Source organism: Pinus tabuliformis, chromosome 2_2 (assembly GCF_031772625.1).
Source record: "Pinus tabuliformis cultivar Carrire ecotype Pingquan chromosome 2_2, CPIR1, whole genome shotgun sequence".
Classification (NCBI taxonomy): Eukaryota; Viridiplantae; Streptophyta; class Pinopsida; order Pinales; family Pinaceae; genus Pinus; species Pinus tabuliformis.
In genome coordinates this window covers 20,275,727-20,287,318 of record NC_142300.1, presented here as the reverse complement: position 1 = coordinate 20,287,318, position 11,592 = coordinate 20,275,727, and the positions used below count along the sequence as shown (strand labels likewise).

General features: G+C 35.8%; 1 pseudogene; it reads right to left on the bottom strand.

Moving 5' to 3' along the window:
* Positions 1 to 1,524: 1,524 nt before the first annotated feature.
* LOC149191330 (asparagine synthetase [glutamine-hydrolyzing] 1-like) lies at positions 1,525 to 10,504 on the bottom strand (annotated as a pseudogene).
* Between the last annotated feature and the right edge of the window lie 1,088 nt (positions 10,505 to 11,592).

The following is an 11,592-nucleotide window of genomic DNA, read 5'->3' as shown; positions in this document are numbered from 1 at the left end:
TGAAATTTAGAATATTGTAAAAATATTCAAATCTTGGAGATAAATTTTGATAATTTTAACTTTAGAAAGAGTTGAGACCAAATTCAACACAAAATGTACATATAAAAGCTAAGTGAAATGAATGCCATTTATTCCACAGTAACTTGAGCCTGACCTTCGCAGGGACTAATAAGCATCAAAACAATTAGATCATTTCACATCTCACTTTATTACAATACCATGACTTATCCATACCACATGTCTAAAAAATCATAAGTCACTCCATATCACATTTTTATATTGCATTACTTTTAATTATTATTTTTAATTAATCAATTTAATTAAAAAGGTAAAAAGAGCCTTAATACTTTGAAGATAAATCTCAACCATTGATTTGCGTATACTACTATGAATATTCTAAAATCTTTCATGGAGGAGGTTAAATCTCAACCATCTGCCGCATAATTGTTAATAACAAAATTAAAATTTTGGAAGCCCCTTTTCCAAAATAAACATGCCTACCTTATTAATAACTATCTTTGTCTATTTTAATATACACCATACCCGATAATAAAGAAATTTATTTTTGCATATTTTAATACACAACTTCCATTATCATTACTATCAATGAGGTGACAATTATTTTAAATTGTTAATAAATTATGGTGTTTTTTATTTTCTTTGAATTTGTACATAAAAAAATTATACATTGTTTTAAAAAGTAAATTTTCAAGAGATTGTAACTTTTGTCATTTAAAATATATTTGTGAATGTATAAATGTATTTAATATTTGAAAAAATATGAAACATTAAAATTGTTTAAATGAACTCTATGGGATTTTGGATTGATGATGAATAGGTGTATTGTTAAGACACTCCTGAGATTGGTTAATGGTTCTAATTGTATGGGTGTTAAATACATCTCTCTCATAAATTTACATACTATTTCGTTTCAATACCATCATTCATTATTATTTTTATTTTAATTTAGAACACTACTAGCAACCATTGTTATTTTTATTTGCTTACTAAAAAAATGTTCTCCTTTGAAGTTTTGGTTTTGGCTTAATACTAATTTATTTATTTAAAATGGATTTCTATCAAAACCCATTGCCATGGACAAACATGTCCTTCAAATAAGTAGAGTTGGCGAACAAACTTGGAGAACCGATGCACAATGTGAGAATGCCCAGAACTCTAGTTGAATGAGGGTATTGATCAATGCTTCGGTATATATATGATCTAGAATGTTTCCATAGATATGGTATGAGGCCTCATGATGTGCATCAATAATCTTACCAATGACATGGATATCTGCAAGATAATAATCATCATATTCGTCCATTGAAACATTATTGGATTTCAATGGTTTAATTAATTTTTGATATCATTCAAGAAATTCTGGTGTCTATAAAGTACCACAATTACAAGGCCAACTTTAACATTGGAAAGAACAATGACCAAGTAGCCTCCCAAACAGATGATGAAATCGATAGTCCATAAATCAAAAGATTATATGATCTACAATCCATGAAAATAGAGCTGCTAGTTAGTCACCTTATGACAGGTTTCCTAATGGAATTCTTCTTTGTTAGGAGCCTTGCGGAAACACAAATAGGCCTCAAATATCTCATCTGATCCTTCTCTAGAAAGAACAATCTTCACTCCTAGAGACTTGATTTTACGGGACATTAAGAACATGGGCATGCTCTCTCTGATAGTTGTCACGTCATATGTTTCGACGTGGTATATAACATCCTCGATTACATCTATACCATCATGTTACAATCACCTCAAACACAAGAAAATGTTCAATACATTAAAAGAAAAACTTCCGTTTAGTCTCAAATTCACACACACAGATGGGTATCTGTTGACGGTGCTGGACCTGCCAACATTAAGGGGATCTCCCCGATATGAAGTCCCAACTAGACCTCACACCGTTTGGAGTAGGAGTCCCAACAGTGCGTGGTAATGTTGTGCCTTGACTGCGGAAATGCATAGAGGAAAACTTTGGGTGAGAGCAAGTGTGTGACCCCGCGGATAGTTAAGTGCGATGCATGAAGGTTCCAACACATGAAGGGAAAAGGAAGTGCACCCCTTGGAAGCCTGTAATAGTATGCATCGTGAAAGTAACACACGAGTGAAATGACATCACAAGCTAAAATGCAGAATAGTCCATAAATTAAAGTGATGAGTTAATCCAACAACACACATTCAACATGATTCGTACAAATTCAAACAAATTAGTTCATAAGAAGATGTGTAAGTTAAATAACATACATTTACAATAAAACAAGAATAGTCCTACTATATTGACAACATATGCATGAAAGCGTGTTGGATCTGATTTTATTATTATAAGTGAAAGTTCCATCCATACATACACCATTGACAACCACTAGCCCCAATAATGGAACATTATAGTCAACAACACCTGCTCCTCCAAAGAAGTATACTTGCTCTATGCTATGAAGAAGCCAAGGCTCTTCACAATACTCCCAAGCTCTTCCTAAGCCTACGCCTAGCCAGAAGTTTGGCTCCCAAAAGCCAGGTAAATGAGTTATGAGGTTCTATTTATAACAAGAGGGGGTGACTCTTCAACTCCCCTTTTTGACCTTTGGACTACCCTCGTGACTCTTCAACTTCTTCACTAAATGACACATTACATTACAAGGTGATTTTTTATATTCCAATATCCACACTTGGAATTTCACATACAACATAATTACAAACAATATTACATTTTCCACTCGTACCCATATAAGACAAAATAGGGTAGAGATAGCCTAACAAGACACAACACTATGATTTTGAAGTTTGGGGGAAGTCCATCTCAACAAACTCCACTTGCTACTTCTCGATCACATATTGGTGCCAAGCTTGGTACTGTGTGATGGTGTCCCCAAATTGCTTAACTGTGTCTTTCTAGAATTAGACTCTAACCTCCATGGCATCTAGGTACACCATCTTGGAACCTATATCCAACTTGTTTTGAATCATGAGAAGCATTGTCTTGACCTTGGTAGGACCACCGATGAACTTCTACATGTTGTGTGTGTTCAGCTCCAAGTATTCCCTGGTGGCTTCTTATCTTAACTGCTCCAAGTACTTTTCGACCTCCTGCCAGACGTGGTTCTTAGGTTTAGCATCGGTGAGGGAATCGATTGATGGGATCTAGTGTGTTCTCACCAAGACATCCAAACTACTACACAACCACACATATGATGCTTGTATGCTACCGATGAATGAGGTGAGCTTCTCGTTGTTCCGAATCAACATTCCAACCTTTTCTTTCTATAGCTTTGCCTGTGGCTTCATCTTCTTCACTAAGTCAAGTGGGGCCCCTTTGTACCGCATTGTTCACTCTTGTACATAGGAAATGGTAGCATGTATGTTTTTTAGAGTTTTAACAAACTCTTTGCTCCGTTGTTGTAGGACATGCACACCAACAAATTCTTTATGCATGGTGACAAATCCATTATAGAGCTTCTGCATGGTTTCTCCAAGTGTTGATACTTCAGCAAGTATTGTTGTCCTCATCTCCCTTAATGTGGAAACTTCATTATGCACTATTTTTCGGAGTTGTTCTGCCTCTTTCTTAGTAGCCTGCAAGTTCTTTTCCAGTTGATCATTCTTGGCCATCAGATACTGAACATTTGAGTTTGTTGCTACTATATAGGCCAAGCTGGCAGTTGGATGCTTCCTGGTGTTCGACACTATCACCCTTTCTTTGATGAATGTAGGTGATGTGTGGTCATCCGGAAAGTGATTCCTCCATGCCTGTACAATCCTCTTTTGGAACTCATGAAATGATAGATTGTACACATCCATGACGAGATCATCATAAAGGAGAACAACATCTCCTTGCTCGCTCGGTGTTGGCTCTGTTACTGGAGGTGGTGGAGACTGAGGGATGACCTGTGGTGGTCTCGGCATCAGGTCAACATCTTCATGCTACGACTCCTATCCCAACTCCATGTCTGTCACTTGGATCAATTGCTCAATATGCTGAGAAAGCTCCCGATCCTACATCTGTTCACCTTCCCCCTCAGCTGCTGATTGTTTTGGCTCTTCAACCTGTATCGACATTGTTTCCTCCGACATTACGCCTTGCCTTTGTTCTTCTTCTTGATTTTGCTTCTCTTCTTGTTCTCTCCTCCTCAACTCCTATTCGTCCTTCAGCTTCTTCTCTGTCTCCTATAGCTTCAGTTCTGCTTCCTACAACCTTTGCTTTTCTCTCTTCCTCTGCTCTGCACTCTTCATCCTTTGCTCCCTCTTTTCTTCTGCTGCTAAAGATGCCTTCGCGATAATGGGATCTGCCATCATTTTGCAAATTTTATCTCCCTCTTGAGTGTCATCAATCTTCCTCTTTTGTTGTCCTGTATAGGATTGCTGCCTTCTATTGTTGTTTCTTCCGAAGTTGTTGTTGTTTGTGGCATAGCCTTCAAAGTCCTTTCTATACTTACCGAATCATTGAGTCTAGAGGAATTATGGCAATACCTCCAAGGATCCTCCTCTGGCCAATGAAATGCCCCATTGACCCACATAAATTAGACTCTTGTATAGTGGTCCTTGAAAATACTATGGGGATCATATGGATTAAAGTCCTTGGTGCCGAACTCGAACTTCACTATATCCTTAGCCTCGACATTTGCATCTTTGAGGTTCTTAATCTCGTATAATCTGATTCGCAAAGGAAGTGTGGGCCATGGTGCTTTCTTGTTCCTATGGAGTGTTGTTGACAACCCTGTAGCGAGGTGGTAAGATACTTGTTGAATTATCAACTTGTCAGTGGCATAGCTTGGTAAGACATGTGAAGGCTTATCTCCACCAAACACTCTGATGAAGATGCCACCTGGTGAGGCATACCAATTTGCAATGTCTAGTATCGTCTCCATTACTTCTCGGGACATGCAAGGTGGATCTTCTTCAAATATAAGCTTGTATAATGGGATGATAAAGTGGTCAGTTAGACTTGCCATCACTCCTCGATAACTGTAGTTGGAAAGAAACTTGCAATAGATGTTCACGATAGTATCTCGTGGTGTCCATATCTAGTTCATGCCAGGGAACTGTTGTTGTGCACAGATTGCATCTAGTAAGTATGCAGACATATAAAACCTTTCTCTCTCATCCTTGGGAAGATTCTGAGGTTGTGCTACATGGGACTTCAATTATTGAACCAACATATTTGACCAGTTGAATGGCCTCCCATCACTTACCAACTGGTCCAATAAGACTGTCCACCCTTCAAGAAAGGTTTATGTGCTCTCTTTACCATATATTCTGCAAGCAAAGATGATCAAGAACTAGTAAGCCTTCCTAAGGGACTTTTCTTGTACACATGGGTGGGTGTCTGTTTAAACCTTAATGGCTCTTTCACCCAATGCTTGAAAATGTCTCTTGTGTTCACATAGTTGTGGGTGGCATAGAAGAGTGAGTCCATGTGCTTCACCCGCTCGGGAAAATGATACATCTGTTGAAATTATTCTTCCCTGAAGGTGGCAATCTTATGCCCATTGGTACCGCTCAATGTCATAGTTTGTTCATTTGTATATGAGACAATCGAGCTGATGATGTACGCACATGCGAAGGCAGGGTACCTTCATGCAACCTTGTATAACCCTAACTGTCAGATACTAAGATAGACCTGTCGGTCCTCCAAATTTGCATCAAAGTCCTTTGCAAAAGTATCTTTGATCTGTTGCCATGTCAGTGTTGTTCCCTTCTCAATAAACAACTGAGTATAAACATATACTAGTAAATCAACTAATTTCTACTCAATTTCTTCCCAAATACTGATCTCAGTGGTTTCCTTTGATGCAACTCTCTTTGATGCCATGTTAACAGTGACTGTTAGTGAGATGCTCAACAACTGTTATACCCGTGGGACAAAGAGGACACTCATGGAGAGAAGATGTTAGTTTAAAACCAAAACAACTTCAAGGAAAGTTGAAGTAGCAAGCCAGGTACTAGATGTGAGGGATTGCACATTTTTTATTAATAGGGGTGAAAGGATGGTTGTGGGAACTACGCACTGTGAAATCCTAGCAGTCAAGGTGGAATCCTGATGATTTGAACTACACAATGCATAATTCATCTTGAGAAAAGGCCTGGGAGTGATTGCGCATTGCACAGTCTCATTTGTTGAGCTAGGATGTTGGCTCCTGGAACTGCATAGTCTACAGTTGGAGCAAGCTTAGGCTACACTCTACGCAATTCCAAAGGCCAATATTGTGGCTTGAGCCTCTAGATTGTGCAGTGCAAGCTTTGCAAAGTGATATCAAGGCAAGGGAAACCCAGATCTGCCCAAGGGAAGTGTGAAAACAAGAAGATCTGAGAGATAGTGTGAAGTTGAGTGAAAATTTGACTAAGTGTAGATTCATGAATGTGAATCAAGTGCAAAAATTGATTAATCAAAAGGAAAATGAAGTATCTGAGGAGAGTTTTTGCAATTACGACTGTTGGTGCAAAAATAGGAAAACTCATGCGACACTTGGGAAAGGAAATCTATAACTTGAAACAACACTTCTACAAGTTAAAACAACAACAACCGTGTAGAGAAACAAGTGAAACAACAATCACACAAGCCAAACAACAAAAGAAATAGAAAAAGTGGCAAAAGACGACAAAAGAAAAACTCACCCGGAAAAGCGATGACGATCACACCGAAGGTTCTTTGATCTCCTCAGGATTGCTAGAGATCCAAGATCGAATGTACAAATGAGCTTTAGTAGTGTCAATTAAATAGATTTGGACAAATTAGGGTTTATGACATGCATGCTTAAAATCAAGAAAAAGCGACACTTAGCGAAAGTGCCTCCTTCAGGATACTAAAAATAGATCCCTATTTTTAGGGATGCTTTTTGTTTTTTTCTTTTCGGGGAAACTTGTCATGCACACTACCGGGAAAGACAACGCAGTTCTAGGAACTCGGCAAATTTTCGACTCAGTTCACTACACAGTTTCTGAGCTCAGTGAGGGTTGCACAATTTCTGGGCTCAGTGCTGGGCTACCTCCTCTTGACTACGCATTTTTTGAGCTCAAGTATCACTAGCAGTCAGGACTGTGTAATTCCCACCAGCAAGGTTGGCTGCCCTAAAGGATTGCATAGTTTCTTGGGGCAAACCCAGAACTGTTGTGGGACCAAATTAGGAGATCAACTTGTGAGTTAGAAAATCAACTAAGCAAGAAAACACAAGATAAAATGAAAATAATAAGTCTCAATTGAAGCACAAATACCTGGATTAGTGCGAGATGAGTTGTTGTAGTTAAGAATAAAGGCTCCAAAATCGAAGCATATGCAAAATTTTGGAGGGTGGTTGTAGCCGCTACAACAATGTCCAAGCAAATACCTACACAACGAAATGGAATTCATGATGAAAATTACCAAGATACTATGCTACCTCTTTTGCAAACATTAAATCTAGAGAACCCTACTCAGACACAAAGAAACAAAGTATAAAAGAGGTTTGTTTCAACTATTCCAATGGTGATTATATTAACATGAGATGATTCCTCTTCATGGATTTTTGTCCTATTTGATATACTTGTGTAAAAATATACACTCATGATCTTTCAGTATATTAATAAGGGACTAAGTGTCAATGATCATCTGAGTTGCTTCAACACATATCCGTTTTCCAAACAAGGGTTCACCCAAAGTTGGTTAATGAAGAGCCCTGTAATCTAACACAGAAATAGTGTAGTTTCTCTCCCCACTGTTTTGCAGCATTGGTAGCAGCCAAATGGTGAGCTGCAACAACCATAACTAAGGATGTATCAAGCCCTCCTGATAAGCTTACTCCAAATGGAACATCGGTCATCAACTATTTTATGACTACCCGAATCATTCAAACATATCATATTACTATTTTCACATGGATAAAAATTGTGCTATATTTTTTTTATGCGACCACACCAAGGTTAGAATTGATATGAGAAAGCAGCACGAGGATGAAAATGACTATACTTTCTCGAATTCTCTTCTTAAAACCAAAGGGCCATATGGAGTGGACGGTATAAGATTTTCTGAATACCAAGGCGGGCTATACCATCTCCTAATACAATCAATTAACAACAAAAGAGTTTGAAACAAACTTTATTATATTCGTTGCAGAACTCAAATGACTAACTCACATAACTTCAGTGTTAAGAAGTAACCTTTATTTACCTTGTTTGCTAGAGTATATATGCCCAGGGGGAAAAGTCTCAAAACGTTCATAATCATCATGCAAAGATTTCATCTTCGACGCAAACCAAACAATTCTTGCAAGAGTTGTTCAATACATTCCATAGATTATAGGCACTATGGATGTCGATCAAGACGAACATGGTCAAGATGACTATGGATGAAAATACCTTAGTAGAAGTGTAATAGAAGAGAAAATTCAGAAACATAAGAGTTATCATTACGACAATGGCCATTATTATCATTGAGAATGTTGTTTTACATCTTGCATTGAAATTCATTGCAGGCCTTGAAAACGCATCTGCAACCAATTTGTTAATTTTAGAAATTTGACTAAATTTGACTAAAATCACAAAAAAAAAATTCTTTTCAAAATATTTAGGAATTTTCAACCAACACTTTTTTACCCTGAAATCATCTCTACCCCAATTTTAGACTTTTTCATTGAGAAACCATTATTGCATTCTCACAACAGTAAGTCTCATACCGTAAAATTTTCATTAATAGGATACAAGTCCCAACCAGTAGAGGCTCAACCTTCCATGGATTTGAATAATAATGCTCCTTATACTCTTGAAATAATTTTCAAAGATTTTTTTGCATTTGATCATGCAACATCACATACATACTAATGAAATAAACTAACCAAAGAACGAGGAAGGAAAGGAAAAAGAAACCCAAATTTATTATTGTGGAGAGAGAAGGAATTGATAATAGCATATCTCATCCCTCGAGAATAAATGTCAACTTCTTCCTTAGAATTGGCAAGAAAGAACGACTAGGAGTCATGATATTGATGGAAGTTACACAAAACTCTGGGGTGGCATAAAATTCATTTGAAAGAATGATTAATTTCATTATTATAATTTTAATGTTGACGATATGGAAAGTTGTTCCTTCGCTAATTTTGTTTTAAAATAAATTGGATTTTTTTATTTATTTATTAAAAATTTGTCTTTCTTGAAAGTAAAACAACTCGAAATTAGAAATACTTGGTAAGAATGAAAATTTACATACATATTATTAGAAATACTTGGTAAGAATGAAAATTTACATACATATTAATTACCAAGTGATAGAAATACTTGGTAAGAATGAAAATTTACATACATATTAATTCCCAAGTGATGATTTTAAATAATATGGTTTTCTTAAATAATATAATATAATGAGTTAGTGGGTATTTGTGAATAGTAACTGATAATTATTTTGCTTACTACCAATTAAAAATTCAATTACATAGATCTTTTCCATTTTCAAAAGAAAAGTTACATTTTAAATGAAAAAAAAATGTATACATACAAAAAGTAATCATTTTAAATGGTATGATTTTCTTAAATAAAAATGATGGGTTAGTGAATATTGATGGATAACAACCAATATTCTATTCATTATACTCACTCCCAATTAAGAATTAAGTTAACATAGATTTTACCATTTTCAAAAAAAAACTCATACACTTAAATGCCCAAAAATATATATATGCAAATGATACTCTAACCTTGAATGATGTTAGAATCCAATCATATATATAAGAGGTTTTGGGTATTTATAGTATGCAAAAACTTGTGAGACATAATCTATAAATATTATTTTTTGAAAATGAATATTATTTTAGTATCCCGTATTCCATTTATCTATGGATTTTTTTAAGGTCATTTCCAAATTTTTAATTTTTTTCCTCTTTCAAAATGTGTTTATGTAATGCTAGGAGTATGAAAGGGTCATCATTAACGTCGATGAAATATATATATATATAGGTGGTGAACATAGTTTCAAACAATAAAGTAGAAGTTTCGACACTCCGATAGGGTCTTACTCTTCTCAATTCTTGAATTCATGAGGGAATGTCTATTTTAGGGAACTCTATGCTTGTCATCATTGCATGGAAATGAATTAATGCAACCTCCTCTCCATCCTTTCACACATTACACAATGACCCTAATTTCTTATCAAGAAATTTGAATAAAGTATCCTTCTTTAATGTTCTTTACGGAAACGATTTCATTGGAGATGAAATGGTCAACTAGGGCCTCATGATAAACAAATGTCGAGTCGTCGCCAATGAAAATGACCTAGTGCATTTTTGCATTTATCCTGATCCATGACCTCTCTTGGATGGGTAACATATGAAAGGTTTCAAAGGGAGGAATTCTTCCTACCAAATCACATCATGTAAAAGAGCAAAGGCGGGCTTTATTACACATCATCTTGCCAACTCGACCATCCCTTTGCATGGATAAGGTTGAAGGGAGAGTCAATGTTGTCTTCCACCAACCCCTTATTTTCTTTTCCCTTTACACTCTCCTTCACATCATTTGTCTCCTCCATCTCTGAGTGATCTCTTTGTCGCTCCTAACTTTGGTGTAAAAAAACTGTTGTGATGCTTCCTCCTTGTGTATGCACACATTGCCATTTCTACAATTCATACTTGTTACCACCATTGTTTGGAAAATGAAATCCAATGTCTTCAAATACTACATAAAGAAATGCAAAAGAAAATGTGAAGGCATCAAGGGCACTATTTCACATGTTAAATGTCTAGCTCTTGATTGCAGAACAATGTTAGATGATTATAAAATTAGAAGAGGTGAACATGTTTTATTGATGTACCATCTTCCACATATTTAATCTTAATAGAAAATCACCTACTTTAACCTTTCTTACCTCCATCTCCAACATTTGGTCACTTAAGTGCTCAAGGCAGTGTTAGTCCCCACCATTGAAAATGATTGAAATGCAAATCAATAATGGTTAAGAACAAATTCATTACTATAGCCCTACTTTTTATAATTACTAATAATCATCCAAAATGAATGTTTTCCAAATAAGAAATTACTCAATAGTTTCCAGTTGCTTTTGTTGATTGTTTGTTGCCCATGAGAAACATCTGTTAGGGGCATTTCAGGCCAGCCCTGCTTTATTAAAGTCCTATTTGTTTTGTTAACTTTAACCAAATAAATTCTTGAAATTTAGAATATTGTAAAAATATTCAAATCTTGGAGATAAATTTTGATAATTTTAACTTTAGAAATAGTTGAGACCAAATTCAACACAAAATGTACATAGAAAAGCTAAGTGAAATGAATGCCATTTATTCCACAGTAACTTGAGCCTGACCTTCGCAGGGACTAATAAGCATCAAAACAATTAGATCATTTCACATCTCACTTTATTACAATACCATGGCTTATCCATACCACATGTCTAAAAAATCATAAGTCACTCCATATCACATTTTTATATTGCATTCATTTTAATTAATCAATTTAATTAAAAAGGTAAAAAGAGCCTTAATACTTTGAAGATAAATCTCAACCATTGATTTGCGTATACTACTATGAATATTCTAGAATCTTTCATGGAGGTTAAATCCCAACCATCCGCGCATAATTGTTAATAACAAAATTAAAATTTTG